The sequence below is a fragment of the Aegilops tauschii genome, chromosome 3, assembly GCF_002575655.3.
Source record: "Aegilops tauschii subsp. strangulata cultivar AL8/78 chromosome 3, Aet v6.0, whole genome shotgun sequence".
NCBI lineage: Eukaryota > Viridiplantae > Streptophyta > Magnoliopsida > Poales > Poaceae > Aegilops > Aegilops tauschii.
Genome location: NC_053037.3, coordinates 3482292 through 3507582, shown reverse-complemented (window position 1 = coordinate 3507582; position 25291 = coordinate 3482292).

Genomic DNA, 25291 nt, shown 5'->3' with positions numbered 1-25291 from the left:
GGGGGGAGAACTGTTGATCAAGCTGAATTGCTATTGAATAATATGTTGAGTAATGATAATAATTGGACACTTCCTGAACCAACTCCTAAGCCAACTCCGAAGAAAAGGGGTATTCTATTTCTCAGTCATGAAGATATACAAGAGGCAAAGAAATCTATGAAAGAAAAGGGTATTAAAGCTGAAGATGTCAAGAATTTACCACCTATTGAAGAAATACATGGTCTTGATAGCCCGACACAGGTAGTAAAGGTAAATTCTCTCTATAGATTTGACGAAGGTGATATTCCTCGTTATAAGTTTGTTAGCCAATGCTTAGATGAGTTTGATAATTTTATTGTTAAACAAGAAAACTTCAATGCTTATGTTGGTAGACAATTGAAACATAATGCTTATATGATTGAACACTTGAGTGATCATATATCTAGAGTTAAGGGTGAACTTAAACTTATTAGGAAACATGCTTCTACGGTTACCACTCAAGTAGAACAAGTGCATAAAGCTCAAAATGATTTGCTCAATGAATTAAATAATAAGAAAAATGATAATGCTGTTAGAGTTATGACTAGAGGGGCTAAAATGACTCAGGAACCTTTGTATCCTGAGGGCCACCGTAAGAGAGCTGAGCAAGATTCTCACAGAACTAATGTTGATGCACCTAGACCTTCTAAGAGTAAAAAGAAAAATGATAGAACTTTGCATGCTTCTAGTGAACCTGTTGTTGACACACCTGAGAATCCCAATGATATTTCTATTTCTGATGCTGAAACACAATCTGGTGATGAACATGAACCTAGTGATAATGTTAATGATGATGTTCATGTTGATGCTAAACCTAGCAATAACAATGATGTGGAGATTGAACCTGCTGTTGATCTTGATAACCCACAATCAAAGAATCAACGTTATGATAAGGGAGACTTCGTTGCTAGGAATCATGGTAAAGAAAGAGAACCATGTGTTCAGAAACGCATGCCTTTCCCTCCTAAACCATCCAAGAAAAAGGATGATGAGGATTTTGAGCGCTTTGCTGAAATGATTAGACCTATCTTTTTGCGTATGCGTTTGACTGATATGCTTAAAATGAATCCTTATGCTAAATACATGAAATATATTGTTACAAATAAAAGAAAGATACCGGAAGCTGAAATTTCCACCATGCTTGCTAATTATACTTTTAAGGGTGGAATACCAAAGAAACTAGGAGATCCAGGAGTACCAACTATACCATGCTCCATTAAAATAAACTATGTTAAAACTGCTTTATGTGATCTTGGAGCCGGTGTTAGTGTTATGCCTCTCTCTTTATATCGTAGACTTGATTTGAATAAGTTGACACCTACTGGAATATCTTTGCAAATGGCTGATAAATCAACTGCTATACATGTCGGTATTTGTGAGGATTTGCCTGTTGTGGTTGCAAACGTTACTATTTTAACAGACTTTGTTATTCTTGATATTCCCGAGGACGATAGTATGTCGATTATCCTTGGTAGACCCTTTTTGAATACTGCAAGGCCTGTTATTGATTGCAATAAAGGCAATGTCACTTTTCATGTTAATGGTAATGAGCATACGATGCACTTTCCGAGGAAACAACCTCAAGTCCACAGTATTAATTCTATTGGAAAAATTTCAACAATTACTATTGGAGGTTTTGAATTCCCTCTTCCTACTGTCAAGAAGAAATATGATATTCCTATTGTTGGGGACGTGCATATCCCCGTTGACGTAACCTAGTGTTATTCGAAAATTCTCCGGTTTCATGCAATTCGGAAAGAGTTTGTTAACAAGACTTGATCAACCTTGTTAGTGGATTCCTTTTGATGAGCATGAGATGGATGAAGTTAGAAAGAACAACTCTCTGTACCCTCCTTTTACTTTCTGTTATTTAGATTAAATAAAGCAAAAATAGTATTCTCTGTCTGTTTTCTGAATTATTCTTGCAATTAAAAATACCCCGAAAATAAAAGTTCTCCAAATGTCCTGAAATTGAAATATGATTTTTGTAGAATATTTAAGAATATCTGGCACTGAGAACACACCAGAGGGGGCCACCACCTGGCCACGAGGGTCCAGGGCGCGCCCACCCCCTGGGGCGCGCCCCCCTGCCTCATGGGCCCCACGTGGACCCCCTCCACTTATTCCAGCACCCACTCACTTAGTCTTCCTCCAGAAAAATCCTCCCATAGCTCAAACCCGTGTTCTAGCTCATCTTGCTGCCATTTTCGATCTCCTGGCTCAAAGCTCCATTCACAAAACTGTTTTGGAGGATTGTTCTTTGGTATGTGACTCCTCCAATGGTCCAATTAGTTTTTGTTCTAGTGCTTTATTCATTGCAATTTTTTGCTGCTTAGGTGACCCTGTTCTCGAGCTTGCATGTGAAATTTATATGGTCCAAAGTAGTGTTAATGCATGATATAGTCTCTAGGCACTGGTGGGAGTAGTTGCTATCAATTTTGTTGAGTTTTGTTCACTTTTATTTTGGGTCACTAAAAATTTCAGAAATTTTTCAGAGAAAGAAAAATGTTTAGGAAAATGTACCAAGGTGGTTCCTCAAGGAAGCAAGGACCAAGGCTCGCGATACGTGAGCCGCATGATGAACCACCGAGGGAAGCTCAAGTGCGGCCTTGTGAATGGCCGGCAGAGGAGTTTATGGTCCAAGCAGGCATTAAGGATGAATTGACGCGTATGTGCGTAATGCTGAACTTGAGGGCTTCGTGTCAGATAAGTGCCCCCAATACTACTACCTAACTGATTCCTTTGTGAGAAGGTTTAAATTTACATCCACGCGAAATTCTCACACTGTTTTATTTGATCTTTATGATAAATCATATACCATGGATCTAGAAGATTTTAATACTGCTTGTAAACTCCCGCAGTGGGGCAATGTTAGTGAACCTCGCAAATCTGAATATAAAGACTTTCTTGCTAGTATAACTGTGGGGGAATCTAGAGAAATCACGCAAGCTACCATAGGGAGCATTCATTTTCCTTCCATACATTATTTTGCTCTCTTTATAGGTAGATGCATTAACGGTAAGGATGAGGCTTGTCACATGTGCGTTCCAGATCTTAGTGTCCTCAAGAGTGCGGTATTAGGAGATAAACAATATAACTTGGGGGCTATTGTTGCACAAAGGTTGCATCTTAATGGTATAAGTGGAGTTTTTTGGTGGAATTTATGCAACTTGTTTAGCTAATTATCTTGATGTACCCATACATGAAAATGATACAGAGTTGCCTCCTGCTTATTTAGATTATAATGCTATGGTTCGCCATCAGTTTATTGAGAGGAATGAACAGCCCCTTCAGTACCGACTAATCTTTGATAGACAGCGTGCTTTCCATATTGCTCTCCCTACTCCTACTTTCTTTGACTTTCAGGCAAAAAGGAGATATGTTATAACCAGGGAAGAGACGAATGAGTATGAAAGGTGGACAGAGACAGCTCGCCTCCAAGCTGCAGCTCGTCAGGCAGTAGCCGCTGTATCTCAGTACGACCCCAGTTACAACTTTCGATATCTGCCAGGCCATCCGTGGCCATAGACCAACTTAGGCCAAAAGCCTAAGCTTGGGGGAGTACGTATTTCTCACCGACATTACGTTCATGTTCACACACTCATGCTAGTTGTCGGTGAAGGAAATATGCCCTAGAGGCAATAATAAAGTTATTATTTATTTCCTTATATCATGATAAATGTTTATTATTCATGCTAGAATTGTATTAACCAGAAACATAATACTTGTGTGAATACATAGACAAACAGAGTGTCACTAGTATGCCTCTACTTGACTAGCTCGTTGATCAAAGATGGTTATATTTCCTAGCCATAGACATGAGTTGTCATTTGATTAACGGGATCACATCATTAGGAGAATGATGTGATTGACTTCACCCATTCCGTTAGCTTAGCACTCGATCGTTTAGTATGTTGCTATTGCTTTCTTCATGACTTATACATGTTCCTATGACTATGAGATTATGCAACTCCCGTTTACCGGAGGAACACTTTGTGTGCTACCAGACGTCACAACGTAACTGGGTGATTATAAAGGTGCTCTACAGGTGTCTCCAAAGATACTTGTTGGGTTGGCGTATTTCGAGATTAGGATTTGTCACTCCGATTGTGGGAGAGGTATCTCTGAGCCCTCTCGGTAATGCACATCACTTAAGCCTTGCAAGCATTGCAACTAATGAGTTAGTTGTGGGATGATGTATTACGGAACGAGTAAAGAGACTTGCCGGTAACGAGATTGAACAAGGTATTGAGATACCGACGATCGAATCTCAGGCAAGTAACATACCGATGACAAAGGGAACAACGTATGTTGTTATGCGGTCTGACCGATAAAGATCTTCGTAGAATATGTGGGAGCCAATATGAGCATCCAGGTTCCGCTATTGGTTACTGACTGGAGACGTGTCTCGGTCATGTCTACATAGTTCGCGAACCCGTAGGGTACGCACGCTTAACGTTTCGATGACAGTTATATTATGAGTTTATATGTTCTGATGTACCGAAGGTTGTTCGGAGTCCCGTATGTGATCACAGACATGACGAGGAGTCTCGAAATGGTCGAGACATGAAGATTGATATATTGGATGACTATATTCGGACACCGGAATGGTTCCCGGGGTTATCGGATATATACCGGAGTACCGGGGGGTTACCGGAAACCCCCCGGAGGCTATTGGGCCTCATGGGCCCAATTGGTGGAAGAGGAGAGGCGGCCAAGGGGCAGCCACGCGCCCCTCCCCCCCCAAAGTCCGAATTGGACAAGGAGGGGGGCGGCGCCCCCCTTTCCTTTCCCCCTCTCTCCTTCCCTCTCCTCTCCTAGTCCAACAAGGAAGGGAAGGAGTCCTACTCCCGGTGGGAGTAGGACTCCTCCTGGCGCGCCTCCTCCTGGCCAGCCGCACCTCCCCCCCTTGCTCCTTTATATACGGGGGCAGGGGCACCCTAGACACAACAATTGATCGTTTGATCTTTTAGCCGTGTGCGGTGCCCCCCTCCACCATAGTCCACCTCAATAATACTGTAGCGGTGCTTAGGCGAAGCCCTGCGTCGGTAGAACATCATCATCGTCACCACGTCGTCGTGCTGACGAAACTCTCCCTCAACACTCGGCTGGATCGGAGTTTGAGGGACGTCATCAGGCTGAACGTGTGCAGAACTCGGAGGTGCCGTGCGTTCGGTACTTGATCGGTCGGATCGTGAAGACATACGACTACATCAACCGCGTTGTGCTAACGCTTCCGCTTTCGGTCTACGAGGGTACGTGGACAACACTCTCCCCTCTCGTTGCTATGCATCACCATGATCTTGCGTGTGCGTAGGATTTTTTTTGAAATTACTACGTTCCCCAACAGTGGCATCCGAGCCAGGTTTTATGCGTTGATGTTATATGCACGAGTAGAACACAAGTGAGTTGTGGGCAATATAAGTCATACTGCTTACCAGCATGTCATACTTTGGTTCGGCGGTATTGTTGGATGAAGCGGCCCGGACCGAGATTACGCGTACGCTTACGCGAGACTGGTTCTACCGACGTGCTTTGCACACAGGTGACTGGCGGGTGTCAGTTTCTATAACTTTAGTTGAACCGAGTGTGCCTACGCCCGGTCCTTGCGAAGTTAAAACAGCACCAACTTGACAAACTATGTTTGTGGTTTTGATGCGTAGGTAAGAACGGTTCTTGCTAAGCCCGTAGCAGCCACGTAAAATTTGCAACAACAAAGTAGAGGACGTCTAACTTGTTTTTGCAGGGCATGTTGTGATGTGATATGGTCAAGACATGATGCTAAATTTTATTGTATGAGATGATCATGTTTTGTAACCGAGTTATCGGCAACTGGCAGGAGCCATATGGTTGTCGCTTTATTGTATGCAATGTAATCGCCCTGTAATGCTTTACTTTATCACTAAGCGGTAGCGATAGTCGTAGAAGCATAAGATTGGCGAGACGACAACGATGCTATGATGAAGATCAAGGTGTCGCGCCGGTGATGATGGTGATCATGACGGTGCTTCGGAGATGGAGATCACAAGCACAAGATGATGATGGCCATATCATATCACTTATATTGATTGCATGTGATGTTTATCTTTTATGCATCTTATCTTGCTTTGATTGACGATAGCATTATAAGATGATCCCTCACTAAATTATCAAAGTATAAGTGTTCTCCCTGAGTATGCACCGTTGTGAAAGTTCTTCGTGCTGAGACACCACGTGATGATCGGGTGTGATAGGCTCTACTTTCAAATACAACGGGTGCAAAATAGTTGCACACGCGGAATACTCAGGTTAAGCTTGACGAGCCTAGCATATAACAGATATGGCCTCGGAACACGGAGACCGAAAGGTCGAGCGTGAATCATATAGTAGATATGATCAACATAGTGATGTTCACCGTTGAAACTACTCCATCTCACGTGATGATCGGACATGGTTTAGTTGATATGGATCACGTGATCACTTAGAGGATTAGAGGGATGTCTATCTAAGTGGGAGTTCTTAAGTAATATGATTAATTGAACTTAAATTTATCATGAACTTAGTACCTGATAGTATCTTGCTTGTCTATGTTGATTGTAGATAGATGGCCCGTGCTGTTGTTCCGTTGAATTTTAATGCGTTCCTTGAGAAAGCAAAGTTGAAAGATGATGGTAGCAATTAAACGGACTGGGTCCGTAACTTGAGGATTATCCTCATTGCTGCACAGAAGAATTACGTCCTGGAAGCACCGCTGGGTGCCAGGCCTGCTGCCGATGCAACTGACGACGTTAAGAACGTCTGGCAGAGCAAAGCTGATGACTACTCGATAGTTCAATGTGCCATGCTTTACGGCTTAGAACCGGGACTTCAACGACGTTTTGAACGTCATGGAGCATATGAGATGTTCCAGGAGTTGAAGTTAATATTTCAAGCAAACGCCCGAATTGAGAGATATGAAGTCTCCAATAAGTTCTACAGCTGCAAGATGGAGGAGAATAGTTCTGTCAGTGAGCATATACTCAAAATGTCTGGGTATAATAATCACTTGATTCAACTGGGAGTTAATCTTCCGGATGATAGCGTCATTGACAGAATTCTCCAATCACTGCCACCAAGCTACAAGAGCTTCGTGATGAACTATAACATGCAAGGGATGGATAAGACGATTCCCGAGCTCTTCGCAATGCTAAAGGCTGCGGAGGTAGAAATCAAAAAGGAGCATCAAGTATTGATGGTCAATAAGACCACCAGTTTCAAGAAAAAGGGCAAAGGGAAGAAGAAGGGGAACTTCAAGAAGAACAGCAAGCAAGTTGCTGTTCAGGAGAAGAAACCCAAGTCTGGACCTAAGCCTGAGACTGAGTGCTTCTACTGCAAGCAAACTGGTCACTGGAAGCGGAATTGCCCCAAGTATTTGGCGGATAAGAAGGATGGCAAGGTGAACAAAGTATATGTGATATACATGTTATTGATGTGTACCTTACTAATGCTCGCAGTAGCACCTGGGTATTTGATACTGGTTCTGTTGCTAATATTTGCAACTCGAAACAGGGGCTACGGATTAAGCGAAGATTGGCTAAGGACGAGGTGACGATGCGCGTGGGAAATGGTTCCAAAGTCGATGTAATCGCGGTCGGCACGCTACCTCTACATCTACCTTCGGGATTAGTTTTAGACCTAAATAATTGTTATTTGGTGCCAGCGTTAAGCATGAACATTATATCTGGATCTTGTTTGATGCGAGACGGTTATTCATTTAAATCAGAGAATAATGGTTGTTCTATTTATATGAATAATATCTTTTATGGTCATGCACCCTTGAAGAGTGGTCTATTTTTGTTGAATCTCGATAGCAGTGATACACATATTCATAGTATTGAAGCCAAAAGATGCAGAGTTGATAATGATAGTGCAACTTATTTGTGGCACTGCCGTTTAGATCATATCGGTGTAATGCGCATGAAGAAACTCCATACTGATGGACTTTTGGAACCACTTGATTATTAATCACTTGGTACTTGCGAACCGTGCCTCATGGGCAAGATGACTAAAACGCCGTTCTCCGGAACTATGGAGAGAGCAACAGATTTGTTGGAAATCATACATACAGATGTATGTGGTCCGATGAATGTTGAGGCTCTTGGCGGATATCGTTATTTTCTCACCTTCACAGATGATTTAATCAGATATGGGTATATCTACTTAATGAAACATAAGTCTGAAACATTTCAAAAGTTCAAAGAATTTCAGAGTGAAGTTGAAAATCATCGTAACAAGAAAATAAAGTTTCTACGATTTGATTGTGGAGGAGAATATTTGAGTTATGAGTTTGGTCTTCATTTGAAACAATGCGGAATAGTTTCACAACTCACGCCACCTGGAACACCACAGCGTAATGGTGTGTCCGAACGTCGTAATCGTACTCTACTAGATATGGTGCGATCTATGATGTCTCTTACTGATTTACCGCTATCGTTTTGGGGTTATGCTTTAGAGACGGCCGCATTCACGTTAAATAGGGCACCATCAAAATCCGTTGAGACGACGCCTTATGAACTGTGGTTTGGCAAGAAACCAAAGTTGTCGTTTCTTAAAGTTTGGGGCTGCGATGCTTATGTGAAAAAACTTCAACCTGATAAGCTCGAACCCAAATCGGAGAAATGTGTCTTCATAGGATACCCAAAGGAGACTGTTGGGTACACCTTCTATCACAGATCCGAAGGCAAGACTTTTGTTGCTAAATTCAGAATCTTTCTGGAGAAGGAGTTTCTCTCGAAAGAAGTGAGTGGGAGGAAAGTAGAACTTGATGAGGTAATTGTACCTGCTCCCTTATTGGAAAGTCGTTCATCGCAGAAACCGGTTTCTGTGATGCCTACACCAATTAGTGAGGAAGTTAATGATGATGATCATGGAACATCAGATCAAGTTGTTACTGAACCTCGTAGGTCAACCAGAGTAAGATCCGCACCAGAGTGGTACGGTAATCCTGTTCTGGAGGTTGTGTTACTAGACCATGACGAACCTACGAACTATGAAGAAGCGATGGTGAGCCCAGATTCCGCAAAATGGCTTGAGGCCATGAAATCTGAGATGGGATCCATGTATGAAAACAAAGTGTGGACTTTGGTTGACTTGCCCAATGATCGGCAAGCCATTGAGAATAAATGGATTTTCAAGAAGAAGACTGACGCTGACGGTAATGTTACTGCCTATAAAGCTCGACTTGTTGCAAAAGGTTTTCGACAAGTTCAAGGGATTGACTACGATGAGACCTTCTCACCCGTAGCGATGCTTAAGTCTGTCCGAATCATGTTAGCAATTGCCGCATTTTATGATTATGAAATTTGGCAAATGGATGTCAAAACTGCATTCCTGAATGGATTTTTGGAAGAAGAGTTGTATATGATGCAACCGGAAGGTTTTTTCGATCCAAAGGGAGCTAACAAAGTGTGCAAGCTCCAGCGATCCATTTATGGGCTGGTGCAAGCCTCTCGGAGTTGGAATAAACGCTTTGATAGTGTGATCAAAGCATTTGGTTTTGTACAGACTTTTGGAGAAGCCTGTATTTACAAGAAAGTGAGTGGGAGCTCTGTAGCATTTCTAATATTATATGTGGATGACATATTGCTGATTGGAAATGATATAGAATTTCTGAATAGCATAAAGGGATACTTGAATAAGAGTTTTTCAATGAAATACCTCGGTGAAGCTGCGTATATATTGGGCATCAAGATCTATAGAACAAGACGCTTAATTGGACTTTCACAAAGCACATACCTTGACAAAGTTTTGAAGAAGTTCAAAATGGATCAAGCAAAGAAAGGGTTCTTGCATGTGTTACAAGGTGTGAAGTTGAGTAAGACTCAATACCCGACCACTGCAGAAGATAGAGAGAAGATGAAATATGTTCCCTATGCTTCAGCCATAGGCTCTATCATGTATGCAATGCTGTGTACCAGACCTGATATGTGCCTTGCTATAAGTTTAGCAGGGAGGTACCAAAGTAATCCAGGAGTGGATCACTGGACAGCGGTCAAGAACATCCTGAAATACCTGAAAAGGACTAAGGATATGTTTCTCGTTTATGGAGGTGACAAAGAGCTCATCGTAAATGGTTATGTTGATGCAAGCTTTGACACTGATCCGGACGATTCTAAATCGCAAACTGGATACGTGTTTACACTGAACGGTGGAGCTGTCAGTTGGTGCAGTTCTAAACAAAGCGTCGTGGCGGGATCTACATGTGAAGCGGAGTACATAGCTGCTTCGGAAGCAGCAAATGAAGGAGTCTGGATGAAGGAGTTCATATCCGATCTAGGTGTCATACCTAGTGCATCGGGTCCAATGAAAATCTTTTGTGACAATACTTGTGCAATTGCCTTGGCGAAGGAATCCAGATTTCACAAGAGAACCAAGCACATCAAGAGACGCTTCAATTCCATCCGGGATTTAGTCCAGGTGGGAGACATAGAAATTTGCAAGATACATACGGATCTGAATGTTGCAGACCCGTTGACTAAGCCTCTTCCACGAGCAAAACATGATCAGCACCAAGGCTCCATGGGTGTTAGAATCATTACTGTGTAATCCAGATTATTAACTCTAGTGCAAGTGGGAGACTGAAGGAAATATGCCCTAGAGGCAATAATAAAGTTATTATTTATTTCCTTATATCATGATAAATGTTTATTATTCATGCTAGAATTGTATTAACTGGAAACATAATACTTGTGTGAATACATAGACAAACAAAGTGTCACTAGTATGCCTCTACTTGACTAGCTCGTTGATCAAAGATGGTTATGTTTCCTAGCCATAGACATGAGTTGTCATTTGATTAACGGGATCACATCATTAGGAGAATGATGTGATTGACTTGACCCATTCCGTTAGCGTAGCACTCGATCGTTTAGTCTGTTGCTATTGCTTTCTTCATGACTTATACATGTTCCTATGACTATGAGACTATGCAACTCCCGTTTACCGGAGGAACACTTTGTGTGCTACCAAACGTCACAACGTAACTGGGTGATTATAAAGGTGCTCTACAGGTGTCTTCAAAGGTACTTGTTGGGTTGGCGTATTTCGAGATTAGGATTTGTCACTCCGAGATTCGGAGAGGTATCTCTGGGCCCTCTCAGTAATGCACATCACTTAAGCCTTGCAAGCATTGCAACTAATGAGTTAGTTGTGGGATGATGTATTACGGAACGAGTAAAGAGACTTGCCGGTAACGAGATTGAACTAGGTATTGAGATACCGACGATCGAATCTCGGGCAAGTAACATACCGATGACAAAGGGAACAACGTATGTTGTTATGCGGTCTGACCGATAAAGATCTTCGTAGAATATGTGGGAGCCAATATGAGCATCCAGGTTCCGCTATTGGTTATTGACCGGAGACGTGTCTCGGTCATGTCTACATAGTTCTCGAACCCGTAGGGTCCGCACGCTTAACGTTTCGATGACAGTTATATTATGAGTTTATATGTTCTGATGTACCGAAGGTTGTTCGGAGTCCCGGATGTGATCACGGACATGACGAGGAGTCTCGAAATGGTCGAGACATGAAGATTGATATATTGGATGACTATATTCGGACACCGGAATGGTTCCGAGGGTTATCGGATATATACCGGAGTACCGGGGGGTTACCGGAACCCCCCGGAGGCTATTGGGCCTCATGGGCCCAATTGGTGGAAGAGGAGAGGCGGCCAAGGGGCAGCCACGCGCCCCTCCCCCCCCCCCCCCAAAGTCCGAATTGGACAAGGAGGGGGGCGGCGCCCCCCTTTCCTTTCCCCCTCTCTCCTTCCCTCTCCTCTCCTAGTCCAACAAGGAAGGGAAGGAGTCCTACTCCCGGTGGGAGTAGGACTCCTCCTGGCGCGCCTCCTCCTGGCCAGCCGCACCTCCCCCCCTTGCTCCTTTATATACGGGGGCAGGGGCACCCTAGACACAACAATTGATCGTTTGATCTTTTAGCCGTGTGCGGTGCCCCCCTCCACCATAGTCCACCTCGATAATACTGTAGCGGTGCTTAGGCGAAGCCCTACGTCGGTAGAACATCATCATCGTCACCACGCCGTCGTGCTGACGAAACTCTCTCTCAACACTCGGCTGGATCGGAGTTCGAGGGACGTCATCGGGCTGATCGTGTGCTGAACTCGGAGGTGCCGTGCGTTCGGTACTTGATCGGTCGGATTGTGAAGACGTACAACTACATCAACCGTGTTGTGCTAACGCTTCCGCTTTCGGTCTACGAGGGTACGTGGACAACACTCTCCCCTCTCGTTGCTATGCATCACCATGATCTTGCGTGTGCGTAGGAATTTTTTTGAAATTACTACGTTCCCCAACAGTCGGTGCTCATACTTTTTCATTGTACTATCCATGCTAGTTTATTTTCTTTTTTTTAGCTTCTTCTTGTGTGTTTGAAAAACCTTAAGAAAAACCAAAAAAAATTGTTGTAGCTTTTAGCTAGTTTACTTTCCATGCATGTAGTAGTAGTAATTAAAGGAAAACCAAAAAACATTTCTCGTTCTTCTTTTGCTTGTTGGGAGCTTTCCCGTGTAAATAGTTTTATTTCTTTTCTTTGGGGGTCGAGAGGAGAAGACCATGATGAAAATGTTGAGTGGCTCTCATATGCATTATTGTTGATCTAACCAAGAGCCCGTATTACCTTGTCTTCTCCCTTGTATTAAATGCTTGCAGATTCCAGCTTAGTCCAATGCACATGCACTATTATTATTATCCACACCATTCGGTCGTGCAAGTGAAAGGCAATAATGACAATATATGATGGACTGATTGAGATGAGAGAAGCTGGTATGAACTCGACCTATCTTATTTTTGTAAATATGATTAGTTCATCGTTCCTGATTCAGCCTATTATGAATGAAACATGTTTGCAATGACAATTAGAGATTATAGTTGCTCATGCCATGCTTAATTAGCTAGGAGTTTATAATGGTTTACCTTGTGTGCCAACATGCTATTAAAATGGTTGTGATGTGGTATGATAGGGTGGTATCCTCCTTTGGACGATTTGAGTGGCTTGACTTGGCACATGTTCACGCATGTAGTTGAAAAAAATCAACATAGCCTCCACGATATTTATGTTCATGGTGATTTATATCCTACTCATGCTTGCACTCATTGTTGATTAATCTTAATGCATGTTCATGACTGTTGTCGCTCTCTAGTTGGTCGCTTCCCAGTCCCTTTCTAGCCTTCACTTGTACTAAGCGGGAATACTGCTTGTGCATCCACTTACATAAACCCCAAAGTTATTCCATATGAGTCCATCATACCTTCCTATATGCGGTATCTACCTGCCGTTCCAAGTAAATTTGTATGTGCCAAACTCTAAACCTTCAAATGAAATTCTGTTTTGTATGCTCGAATAGCTCATGTATCAACTAGGGTTGTCTATATCTTCCATGCTAGGTGGGTTATTTTCACGATGAGTGGACTCCACTCATCACTCACGAGAAAATGGCTGGTAACCGGGATGCCCAGTCCCATGCTCAAATCAAAATAATTGCAAACAAAAGTCCCCCAGGACTGTTGTTAGTTGGAGGCACCCATTGTTTCGGGCAAGCCATGGATTGATGCTTGTTGGTGGTGGGGGAGTATAAACTTTACCATTCTGTTTGGGAACCATCTATAATGTGTGTAGCATGGAAGATATCGAGATCTCTCGGTTGTTATGTTGACAATGAAAGTATGCCACTCAAAATATTATTTATCTCTGTTTCAAAAATTGAGCTCTGGCACCTCTACAAATCCCTGCTTCCCTCTGCGAAGGGCCTATCTATTTACTTTTATGTTGAGTCATCATCCTCTTATTAAAACACACCAGTTGGAGAGCACCGCTGTCATTTGCATGCATTGCTATTAATTTATATTGAGTATGACTGGATCTCTTTTACCATGAATTACAATGTCTAGTCGGTCCTTGATCTTCAGAGGTGCTCTGCATTTATGTTTTGCGGTCTCAGAAAGGGCTAGCGAGATACCATCTTGTTATATCATATTATGATTGTTTTGAGAAAGTGTTGTCATCCGACATTCATTATTATTGCTCGCTAGTTGATTATGCCATTGATATGAGTAAACATGAGACCTAAATGTTATTGTGAATATGGTTAGTTCATAATATTTGCTGCCTTGAATGCTGACTTTACATATTTGCAACAACAAGATCAAACAGAGTTTGTAAAAGTTTTTCTTTATCACTTTCAGTTTGTCAACTGAATTGCTTGAGGACAAGCAAAGGTTTAAGCTTGGGGAAGTTGATACGTCTCCAACGTATCTACTTTTCCAAACACTTTTGCCCTTGTTTTGGACTCTAACTTGCATGATTTGAATGGAACTAACCTGGACTAACGCTGTTTTCAGCAGAATTCCCATGGTGTTATTTTTGTGCAGAAATAAAAGTTCTCGGAATGACCTGAAAATCCACGGAGACACGTTTTGGAATTAATAAAAAATACTGGCGAAAGAATCAGCATCAGGGAGCCCACACCTTGTCCACGAGGGTGTAGGGCGCGCCCCCCTGCCTCGTGGGCCCCCTGAGGCTCCACCAATGTCAACTCCAACTCTATAAATTCACGTTCGGGGAGAAAAAAAAATCAGAGAGAAGGATTCATCGCGTTTTACGATACGGAGCCGCCACCAAGCCCTAATCTCTCTCGGGAGGGCTAATCTGGAGTCCATTCGGGGCTCCGGAGAGGGGAATCTGTCGCCGTCGTCATCATCAACCATCCTCCATCACCAATTTCATGATGCTCACCGCCGTGCGTGAGTAATTCCATCGTAGGCTTGTTGGACGGCGATGGGTTGGATGAGATTTATCAAGTAATCAAGTTAGTTTTGTTAGGGTTTGATCCCTAGTATCCATTATGTTGTGAGATTGATGTTGTTATGACTTTTCTATGTTTAATGTTTGTCACTAGGGCCCGAGTGCCATGAATTCAGATCTGAACCTATTATGTTTTCATGAATATATGTGAGTTCTTGATCCTATCTTGCAAGTCAATAGTCACCTACTATGTGTTATGATCCGGGAACCCCGAAGTGACAATAATCAGGACCACTCCCGGTGGTGACCGTAGTTTGAGGAGTTCATGTATTCACTAAGTGTTAATGCTTTGGTCCGGTACTCTATTAAAAGGAGGCCTTAATATCCCTTAGTTTCCAATAGGACCCCGCTGCCACGGGAGGGTAGGACAAAAGATGCCATGCAAGTTCTTTTCCATAAGCACGTATGACTATATTCGGAATACATGCCTACATTACATTGATGAACTGGAGCTAGTTCTGTGTCACCCTATGTTATAACTGTTGCATGAGGAATCGCATCCGACATAATTATCCATCATTGATCCATTGCCTACGAGCTTTTCACATATTGATCTTTGCTTAGTTACTTTTCCGTTGCCACCGTTACAGTTACTACAAAAACTGCTACTGTTACTTTTGCCACCGTTACCGTTACTTCCATACCACTTTGCTACTAAATACTTTACTGCAGATATTAAGTCTTTCAGGTGTGGTTGAATTGACAACTCAGCTGCTAATACTTGAGAATATTGTTTGGCTCCCCTTGTGTCGAATGAATAAATTCGGGTTGAATACTCTATCCTCGAAAACTGTTGCAATCCCCTATACTTTTGGGTTATCAGGTCCCCTCTGGTATTTTCTTTGCCCAATATTTTTTATATATTCGAAAATAATTCTCCGTAAATTTTCAGGACTTTTGGAGTTGTGCAGAATAGATCTCTCGAATTTGCTCATTTCCGGTCCAGAATTCCAGCTACCGGCATTCTCCCTCTTTGTGTAAACCTTGTAAAATGAGAAAGAAAATACATAAGTATTGTACCATAACGTGTAATAATAACCCATAATGCAATAAATATCAATATAAAAGCATGATGTAAAATGGACATATCAAGGTGCACGCCGAAGAATAGGAACGGCCCTCCATGGCCTTTTGCTTCGATCGGAGCAACCTGCAAGCAATGAACCAAGCCAAAGCTAGCCAAGCATGTATGCTATATAGTTATTGATCGCATTGTTTTATAGTGCTGAAGGTGCTTGTCAGTGGTCTCTCTCATGGCGATCAGAGCTCCAACCGTCAAACGCTCAGTCAAAGTCGTCCCAGGGCCATGTGCACGGGTACCTTTCACACAGTACATGTCTGGCAATTCAGCAAGTGTTGTCCTAATTTCAGTAGTTATTGTCAACACCTTTTTTTAACTAATACTCAACACATTTTCTTGAGCAAGACAAGGTTTGCCATTATGGTCAACTAAGAAAAGAGTCAAATTGCAAGGCATTTTGGAACAATTTACATTCCAGAGGATTCCAAATTTGCAATATATACTAAGAACTTGCATAGATTAAACGTGTATTGTTTTACTGTAATGTGGTAGTTTTCTACACTAGCTAGCGACATTACCACACTACTCTAATTAACGACAAGTACTTATAGAACTCTAAATTTTGGCAACATCTCATTAGTTTCTAAAGACATCCGCAATAAGAGTATCACATATAAATAGTTAGGTAATCTCTAAATAAACATCCACGTAGTTCAAACGATGAACCTAGACATGTTAAGACTATAACAACCAAGGCGCGACTTGATGTTTATTTTCACAGTCTCCGATGATGTTTCATGTGTGACCGTCATTGTCTTTGAAAGATGCACGGTTAAAGCCTCGGGTGCATGTGCTGATGTCTTTGGCTAAAGGCTAGGTTGACCGTGCTTATGTCATTGGCTAATTTTGTTCTGTTAAGTTTTTTTTAATGAATCCGCTCCTTTGCACCATTTGTTCTGGGATCAACCCTTCGAGCTATGGCCGCTCTGGGACCTAACCTTCGAGCTAACAGATTAATATTTTTATATTATAATTATAATATTAGAGTATTAAAATAATGTAATTATTTTCGAAATTAGCTAACATGACTAACATAAACTAATGTAGCTATATACTAATTATACTTCCTCCGTACTAAAGCAGTGACAAGTATATGGATCAGAGGGAGTAATATTATTTGTGACCCAATCATAGTGTATGTCACTAAAACCTGTTTTTGGTAAACCTCAAATTGTGCTTTATAACTGAAGTTACCTCTGAATTGATGTTTAACAATTGCATAAATTAAATAGTACATACATATATGTTTACCAGTATGTGTATTTTTGCATATATTTTAATATTATTAAATGTGATATTAGAGATCTTTGAAATGTATAATCTAAATAATATCTCAATGGTGGTTTCTAATGTATTAGGTAAATGTATTTATATGAAACTTTTTTTGTGAACGATTTATTTTGCGAAACTTATCTGAATTGGTTATGATATTTTTCTAGCACTTGTACGAAACAGAAAAATAATTATGGAAATAGCACGCTTATTGGCCGGCCCATATATGGGTGTGATGTCGCCCTGCTTATACATTTCCTTTTATTTATTTTCCTTTTCTTATTTCTGTTTTTGTTTTTCGTTTTTTTAAATTAATTCAGGATTTCCAAAAATTCCAAATTTCAGAAAGTTGTGAGTTGATTTTTTGTGAAATAATAAAATGTTTGTTAATTCAAAAAATGGTAGAGAAATCATAAAATGTTCAAGATTTTTAAAAGCTCTTTGCATATTATAAAAAATCACAGTTTTAAAAAATGTTCATGAGTTTTAGAAAGAGATCATGAATTCTAAACATATTCTGCAATATGAAAATAGTGTCCATGAAATTTTAGATAATGTTCACCAAAATTCAAACAGATACATAAATAACAAACAAAACGAACCATTGCTTACATAGAGCTCTTTTAGGGGATATGTAGAAGTTCTTTTATGATTTTATTTACTCCATCGTTCATCGGTTAAAAAAGGGTTTTTGTGTTCTATACAACGCTTGGCCCCAGAGAAAATGACACAACTTCTTATGGGTTAGTTTTTGTAAGCTACTCCCTCTGCCCCATAATATAAGAGCATTTTTTACACTAACTAGTGTCAAAAATGATCTTATATTATGGGACGGAGGAAGTATATAAAAATGACTAAATGTCTAATTTGCCTTCATACATAGCTATGTTTATTCTGGTACTATAGTTTTACTCGTCATGGAAAACACCACGATGCTAGGTCAAGGCGAGGCACATCATTCATCAGTCGAGCTCAGGCAGGGTTCATCAATGCAGCTTGCTTAGCCAAAAAATATTTCATTGTGGCGCCTTAAGAAATCAAATCGTGATGAGACCATCACATTTTCAGTTTTTGAAATGACTTCTTAAAAGTCTCTTATCCCATTGTGACATGATTCAGATGTGTAGTTTATGAAATGACATTTTAAAAGTCCTTATCTCATCCTGACATAATCTGCATACTCTGATTGTTTTTCTCCCGTTGCAACGCATGGTCATATTTGCTTGTATGTGTGAATGTACCAGTCAAGCAAATATAAATTATTTACACACATACTTTATGTATTGTCATTGGAATTATCCACTTGGATTCAACGATTAAAGCATCCTATTCAAACTGCATGCTTGGAGAGATAAGCTAGAAACTGTTTAGAATTAACCACGATGGTTATCCATGTCCGACTCGTACATGGAAAGTGGCTAGCTAGTCACCGTACGTATAGCATTACTAGTCGGCCAGGTTAGCTTCTTTATAATTCCATGTATTCTCTTATAATTGCAGAAAGAAACAACGCGACCGACACACGCCAACATACGATACTACGTGCGTTCTGGCCGGAAGGTGTACATCCAGCTAGCTAGCGCAGATGACTCGCCGTTGCCCATGGAAGAAGCGGTCTGCCCCGCCGGCCGCCGGCCATCGTTCCACCGCCACAAGAAGAGACGGCAGCACGCAGGCCGGTGTCCTTCGTCCGGGGGGAGCACGAGTTCCACATCTTCGGGTACAACGCGCGTGCAGCGTTGGCCGATGACACCCATTATTCCATCCTCTCTGGTGCCTTTGAGGTCGGCGGCTACACCTCGGCTCTCGACCGTAGCTTCGACGACGATGGGCACCTCGCCTCTATTGCTCTCATGATGGAGGACAAATGCGAGACCTTGTTTGGTCAGTCCGTCTCGAAACAGAATGCGTCGAGCATGCTCAAACTGGCGCGCCATCACCACTGCATGAAGCTCAAGGATTACTGCTTGAAGTTTGAATGATCTCCACACATGGATAGCTAATTGAGACACGAGGGCGATGACAACAATCTAGAGCATGTACTAGCTAAATTTTAGTTATGTAACTGGTCAACTGTTTTAGGTTGCTAAATGGAATTTTTTGCCATATCAGTCAATTAATCTATAAAGATAGATTAGATTACGACATGAGCACATAAAACAAAGTACGGACAAGAGAATGCGATTAGGCAGCTAAGTAGAGAAACTAAAACCCAACCAATCATCTACAACACCAACTAAAAATACATGCAAATGTAGGATATTTGATATGTATTCCTGCAAAAAAGAAGAGAATATTATCTTTAAAAGAAATATGATTACATGAAACATTAGCATGACGAGCTCAAAGTACGTATACGAATATCACCAGGACGAATTGCATCAATCCTTGCATGTCATGCTATAGGTCGGAGGCATGTTCAAGAAATTGTTATCACACGATTACACCAGAACCGGTTCATTTTTTCCATAGAAACAGAAAATATAATCCTCTTTCCAATGGTAACCTACTCAAGGATTCCTAGGCACAGGTTAACCGGCATTGCTCAACACACTGTAGCCACTAACTAGCTAGCTACAAGCAGGTGCAATTAGTTGTCTGCTGCTTAATTTTGAGTTGAACAGAAGTTACATATCAGATCATCAGTAGCAACTAGCTAGCTAGATGGGTCCTGTGATTAGCCAGCTAGCGTATCCTGTTTGGCCCCCTTTTTTCCTTGCGGGTCACGCTAGCCACTTGTACTTGGGTTGCAAAGATGATGTAGATTAGTCTTCTGGTCTTGGCAGAAAAAGGTGAAAAGGATGTCCAGAGGGCATCATTTTTCAGGTTAGATGCTAAATCAGGAAACTGGGATCAATGGTGAACATGCATACTTCTATTTCCAGGGCCAATTATCAAAAGTATAAAATTAGTTTTTGAAATTGAATAAACAAGAACACGACTAACCTCTATGCTTTCTTAGCTCTTCGTGATCTCGAGAAATTGAATGGCGCTCAATTAAATACTTGATAATTGTAATTAAGTTTGCGGAAAATGTGGATGAAAACTATCAAATTAATAGCAAGAGAGAAAGGAAAATAGCAAACAACAATGTAGCAACCAACCTTAAAGGAATAAAAGCTTTTATAATGATCAAATCCAAAAGCTACAGACTAGCTAGAAAATTAAAGCACGGTGAATTTTCATGTGTGATCATGCGTAAACAAGGCTTGGCTATAGCTATCAACCAACTAACCCTGTAGTTACTAACCAACTAATCTCTACTGACCAACCAATTAAAGCAAATAACTTGTTCTCGCAAAAAAAGCAGATAACTTGAAAGGCCAACCATATTTCTATTTGGCTACCAGGGTGACACCACCGCCGAAATTACACATCACCGCAAGTTATTCTGACATAGTTTCCGTGACACCGCAAGATACACATAACCCTATTACTACTATTGAAACCGAGTTATATCTGTGTGATCCCAATCCAATGCACTATAGTTCTACCTAACCGTTCGGAGTTGTATAGGTATGTTGCCGAATGAACCGTTCTTCTTTTGGTAACATCACTTTCAAAATTCCTCCCTCCATAACACTGCTATTTCACCCATATGTTCCTGTCCTCGCTAAATGAACACCACAAGAGCAAATGGTCTTGGAGGTGACATATAGGGAATGGAATTCAAAATCTCATGATGCAAATTTATTCAGTAGTAATATACATAACACATATTATTTGGAAGAAATACACAACACATTTCACTTATATCATCTAGTTAACCTCTTTCCTTATTGAGAAATCGGCAGACGCATGGTCTTTCAGTTATCAAGTTAACATCTTTTAGAATCGACGGTAAGAGAGGCACAACTGTGTTGCCGGTGTGAAGCCAATGGCAGCAACCATGCCGTCACATGTCGGGATGCCTGCCTGCCGATTTTACTTACCTTTTTTTTTTTGGAGGAAACCGATCTTCATTTACCTGAAACCAAGGGGTATAACAAGCAGTCTTGTAGCCAACGCCAAAGAAGAAAAACATAGCAAAAACAAGGAGAAAAAAAACACAAGAACAGCAAACAGGGCCGCGCTACGACAGAGTAGGAGCCAAGCTGCAGACAAGAAATTAAGCATCAAGGTAGGAAGTTGTGATCAGGGTCCATACCTGCAGGTCGAAGCAATCGCCAATGTCCGGGACTCCATCCGTGCGCATTTCCAAAACCACCATGAGAAGCAATACTCCACTAGTCCACTATCATGTGTTGCTACCGGCATCAAGGCATATTCACTTCCCAAAGCCATTGACCAAAGGAACTTGCGCTTCGTGGCACCCGATCACCACCGCAGCTTACCGATGAAATGACGAGATCTGATGACAATGCACTGTAACTGGAAGAATCATTCCTGCTAGACAACAGTCTCTACAAGGAATACGTGAGACGAAAACAAAGGTCCCGATGGGCAATTCCATAGTTGCAAGTGAATTGATTGATTATATTCTGCAACTCAAAGGATGCGCCTACATTTATGGGACCTGAATGATGCTTAATTTTATAGAAGGATCAACAAACTTTTAGCTTCATTAACCTGTTCGCATCGGACACCAGACACTTCATAAGTTCACTTGAATGATGCTTAATTCTGAAACCAGCACCAGGCACTTCTCACAGGCAAAGGAAACTGAAGCATCAAGGTAGGAATTTGTGATCAAGGTCCATACCTGCAGGTTGAAGCAATCGCCAATGTCCGGGACGCCATCCGTGCGCATCTCCAAAAATACCATGAGTGAGACTCAAACATCACTTGCTACCTGTTGGAAGAGCAATACACCACAAGTCAACTACCATGTGTTGCTACCCATAGCATAAAGAAATATGTACGTACTTGTCAAAGTCGTGGACCAAAGGAACTTGCGCTTCGTGGCAACCGATCACCACCGCAGCGTACCGATGAAATGACGAGATCTGATGACAATACATTGTAAATGGAAGAAACATTCCTGCTGGATAACAGTCGGTGCAAACTGAACGGTGAAGTGGGTCAGTAAACATGTCTCTAACCCTGCAATGAGGGACAGCTAAGCCATATCTGTAACCCTGCGGCACGTCTCTAACCCTGTTCAGTATCAGGAACCAAAACCCAGCCCTTTTTAACAGCTTACAGACAAAAAGTAGTAATTTGTCATTATGCCAGATCATCACTACTACGTTGTTGTGATAGCCTGACGAAATAGGAAATGCCACATAGCATCCTGACATGGTTTCAACGGCACAACATCACATACTAATATCAATGATACCACCGGCAAGAAGGCTATACAGGGAATGCATCAGAATAAAAAAAACAGCGTTCTCGGTGGATGCAATATATGGTATGAAAGATGCAAGTGAATATCATATATGGAAATAAGGAATGAAGGATCTCTCAATTAAAAAAAAGGAATGAAGTCACTGTCCATCTTCCCTGATCCAGGCACCTACTTCATGGCATCATCCATCTCTCTGTTTTGGTCGTCCCCCGGTCCGGGTGGGAGTGTATGATGCACTTTTCGTTCCTCCTCCTGCTGCTTCTTTCCAGGTTTTCAATCCCTGACGCCTCCTCGGACTCTACAAGATTGTTGCACCAGCAACGGTGCTCTGCATCTGCTCGCAACCTCATCAGCAAGAGCGACAAATCCATCCAGTCTCTGTCAAAAAATCCAAGGCAGAGAACCTGATCTCTCTGTTCAGGTTGTCCTCGTAGTAGTGGTGATATCCTTTCTTCAGGTTCTGAACCATGGTGTGAGCCTCCTTTGTAATGCCCAGCAGGGCAACCTTCTGAACCAGCAGACAGCAGAGCAACATCAGAGCAAGCCTGACGACGACTTAGCGAAATGTTGCTCAAGGCGAGCTTCCATATATGTGTGCTCAGTTCAGAGGGTTCTTCTAGGTCTAGAACACCAGGACGGCAAAACCAAGCCTCAGCCACTCGACGACCAGCTCGGTCACCTTGGTGATACATGTTGCGGCCATCATTTTTTTTTAGAAAAGGAGGAATACCCCGGCCTCTGCATCTAGACGATGCATACGGCCAATTTATTAATTATTAACACAAGACCTTGCAAAGTCGTACAACAGTAAGACCAAAGCCACCATCTGAGCAACCTCTATCGCTACTCCTATCTAGCTGATGAAGGGGCGCTGATGGTCTGGGCCTAATACCAAACAGACCTCGCAGCCAAACCTAACATCTAAGACCTGAAGTCCCAACCAGGACGCCTGCCGGGTATGGGCACCCAGCAGTCCGGCGTGCTCCTCAACCAGGACGCCTGCCGGGTATGAGGCCGCCACAGCCACCTGCCACATATCCATCTTCAGAGCTGTACTGCTGCATCGGCCTTGCCCGGTCTCGCTGCCGCCGACGCCACCACGACGCCAGGCAGCGTCGACCTCCTGCGCGTGTCCGTCACCACACATCTGACGCCAAGCCTCCGCTGCTCCATGCCGCCAAGAGACGCCGCCAAGAATATGTAGAAAGAAACACCGCTCCACCGAAAGGGAGGCAGCACACCCCCACCCCTCACCTGCAGACCCTCCCATCCGATCCCAATGTCCTTGGCGCCGCCTCCAGGAAGGTTACGGTGCACGGGGCGCCGCCGACGCCCGATCCGCATCGGATCTTGGGCTTTCACCCGGACATGGGTCGGAGTGGAGAGATGGTGTCCTCAGCAGCGCCCCAAGGAGGAAAGCGGCACCAAAAGGCGGCGTCGCCGCTGCCGGCCAGCCAAGGCGGCCAAGGTTTCCCTCGGACACCGATCTGCTCCACCAGAACACACCGGAGGTGGATCCGGCGAGATCCAAAGCCGAACCGGGGACTGGGAAGGGATGCATGGAAGGGGGGGCAATACCTCCAGATCTGGTACGGGAAGATCCGCGCCGCGCGCGACCACCACCTGCGGCTCGCCGTCCTCATGGCCGAACCCTCAGGCACGCCGCACGCCACGCCAGCAGGGGCCGCTGCCCCTGGATCGAGGGCCTCCGCGAGGAAGGAGCGCCGAAGACCCCGCCACCACCTTCCCCAGCACCCGCGCGGGCTTTCCCGGCGGTCGTCTCCGGTGGCGGCGAGGGGGCTGGGGGGTGGCGGCGGGGGATAACCCTAGACTCCCCCAAATCGCCCTAGGGGCGACGCGAGGGACGGGGCGAGGGTCAGTCTTGAGATGACTCCTAGCTCCTTCCGAACGCTTCGGCCTCTACTAGCTAACTACATGCACGCCACACTCATGTGCTTCATCCGAACGCTTCGGCCGCACGCACACCGTCTAGCTATCTAGCTCACGGGGCTGTACCACCATGCCATACACACACATGCGCACATAAAATCTTATAGAAAGAGGTATAATTTCTTTTTTTGCAGGGATTTTAGGAAAAAAGCCACACACGCACACACGCTACCTACACGGCCGTGATCCAGCCCCGCGGACCCGATCTAACGCACTCACGTCAGTCTACACCGTCACGGACTTCACCTGGCGCACTGAGCGGGTTGTCACCGTGCTCCGTCACGGCTTATTCCCAACAGTCAACTGTACAAGTATTACTTAGCTCCGTGCTCGTTAATTAGCTTCAAGCCTTTCGGAATAGTGCAAACTGCACTGCACATAGCTCTGTGCAGTCTACACTATTCCTCAAGGCTTAAATCTAAGCAACGTGCAGATGAGCATTACGCCTCTCCTTCATCGTCTCTGCACTCAGGGCTTATAAACCGCTCCTAGTGCCTCTCTCTTCGCGAGGTGGGACTAAAAACAGCTTACTAAGAAACTATAGTACCGGTTCATGGCACGAACCGGTACTAAAGGTGCCCGTGGGGCCCCAGCCTGACCACAGCCTGACGCAGCCTCATTAGTACTGGTTCGTGACACGAACCGGTACTAAAGGTTGCTCACGAACCGGTACTAATGATCTCCGCCCGCCTAGCCGTTGGAACCGGCACTAATGGACACATTAGTGCCGGCTCAAAATCAAACCGGCACTAATGAGCTTCACATTTGACCCTTTTTCTACTAGTGTGGAGACCCGGCATTCGATGCGCGGATATTGACTCGTGCGGGAGGAGGACACTGTC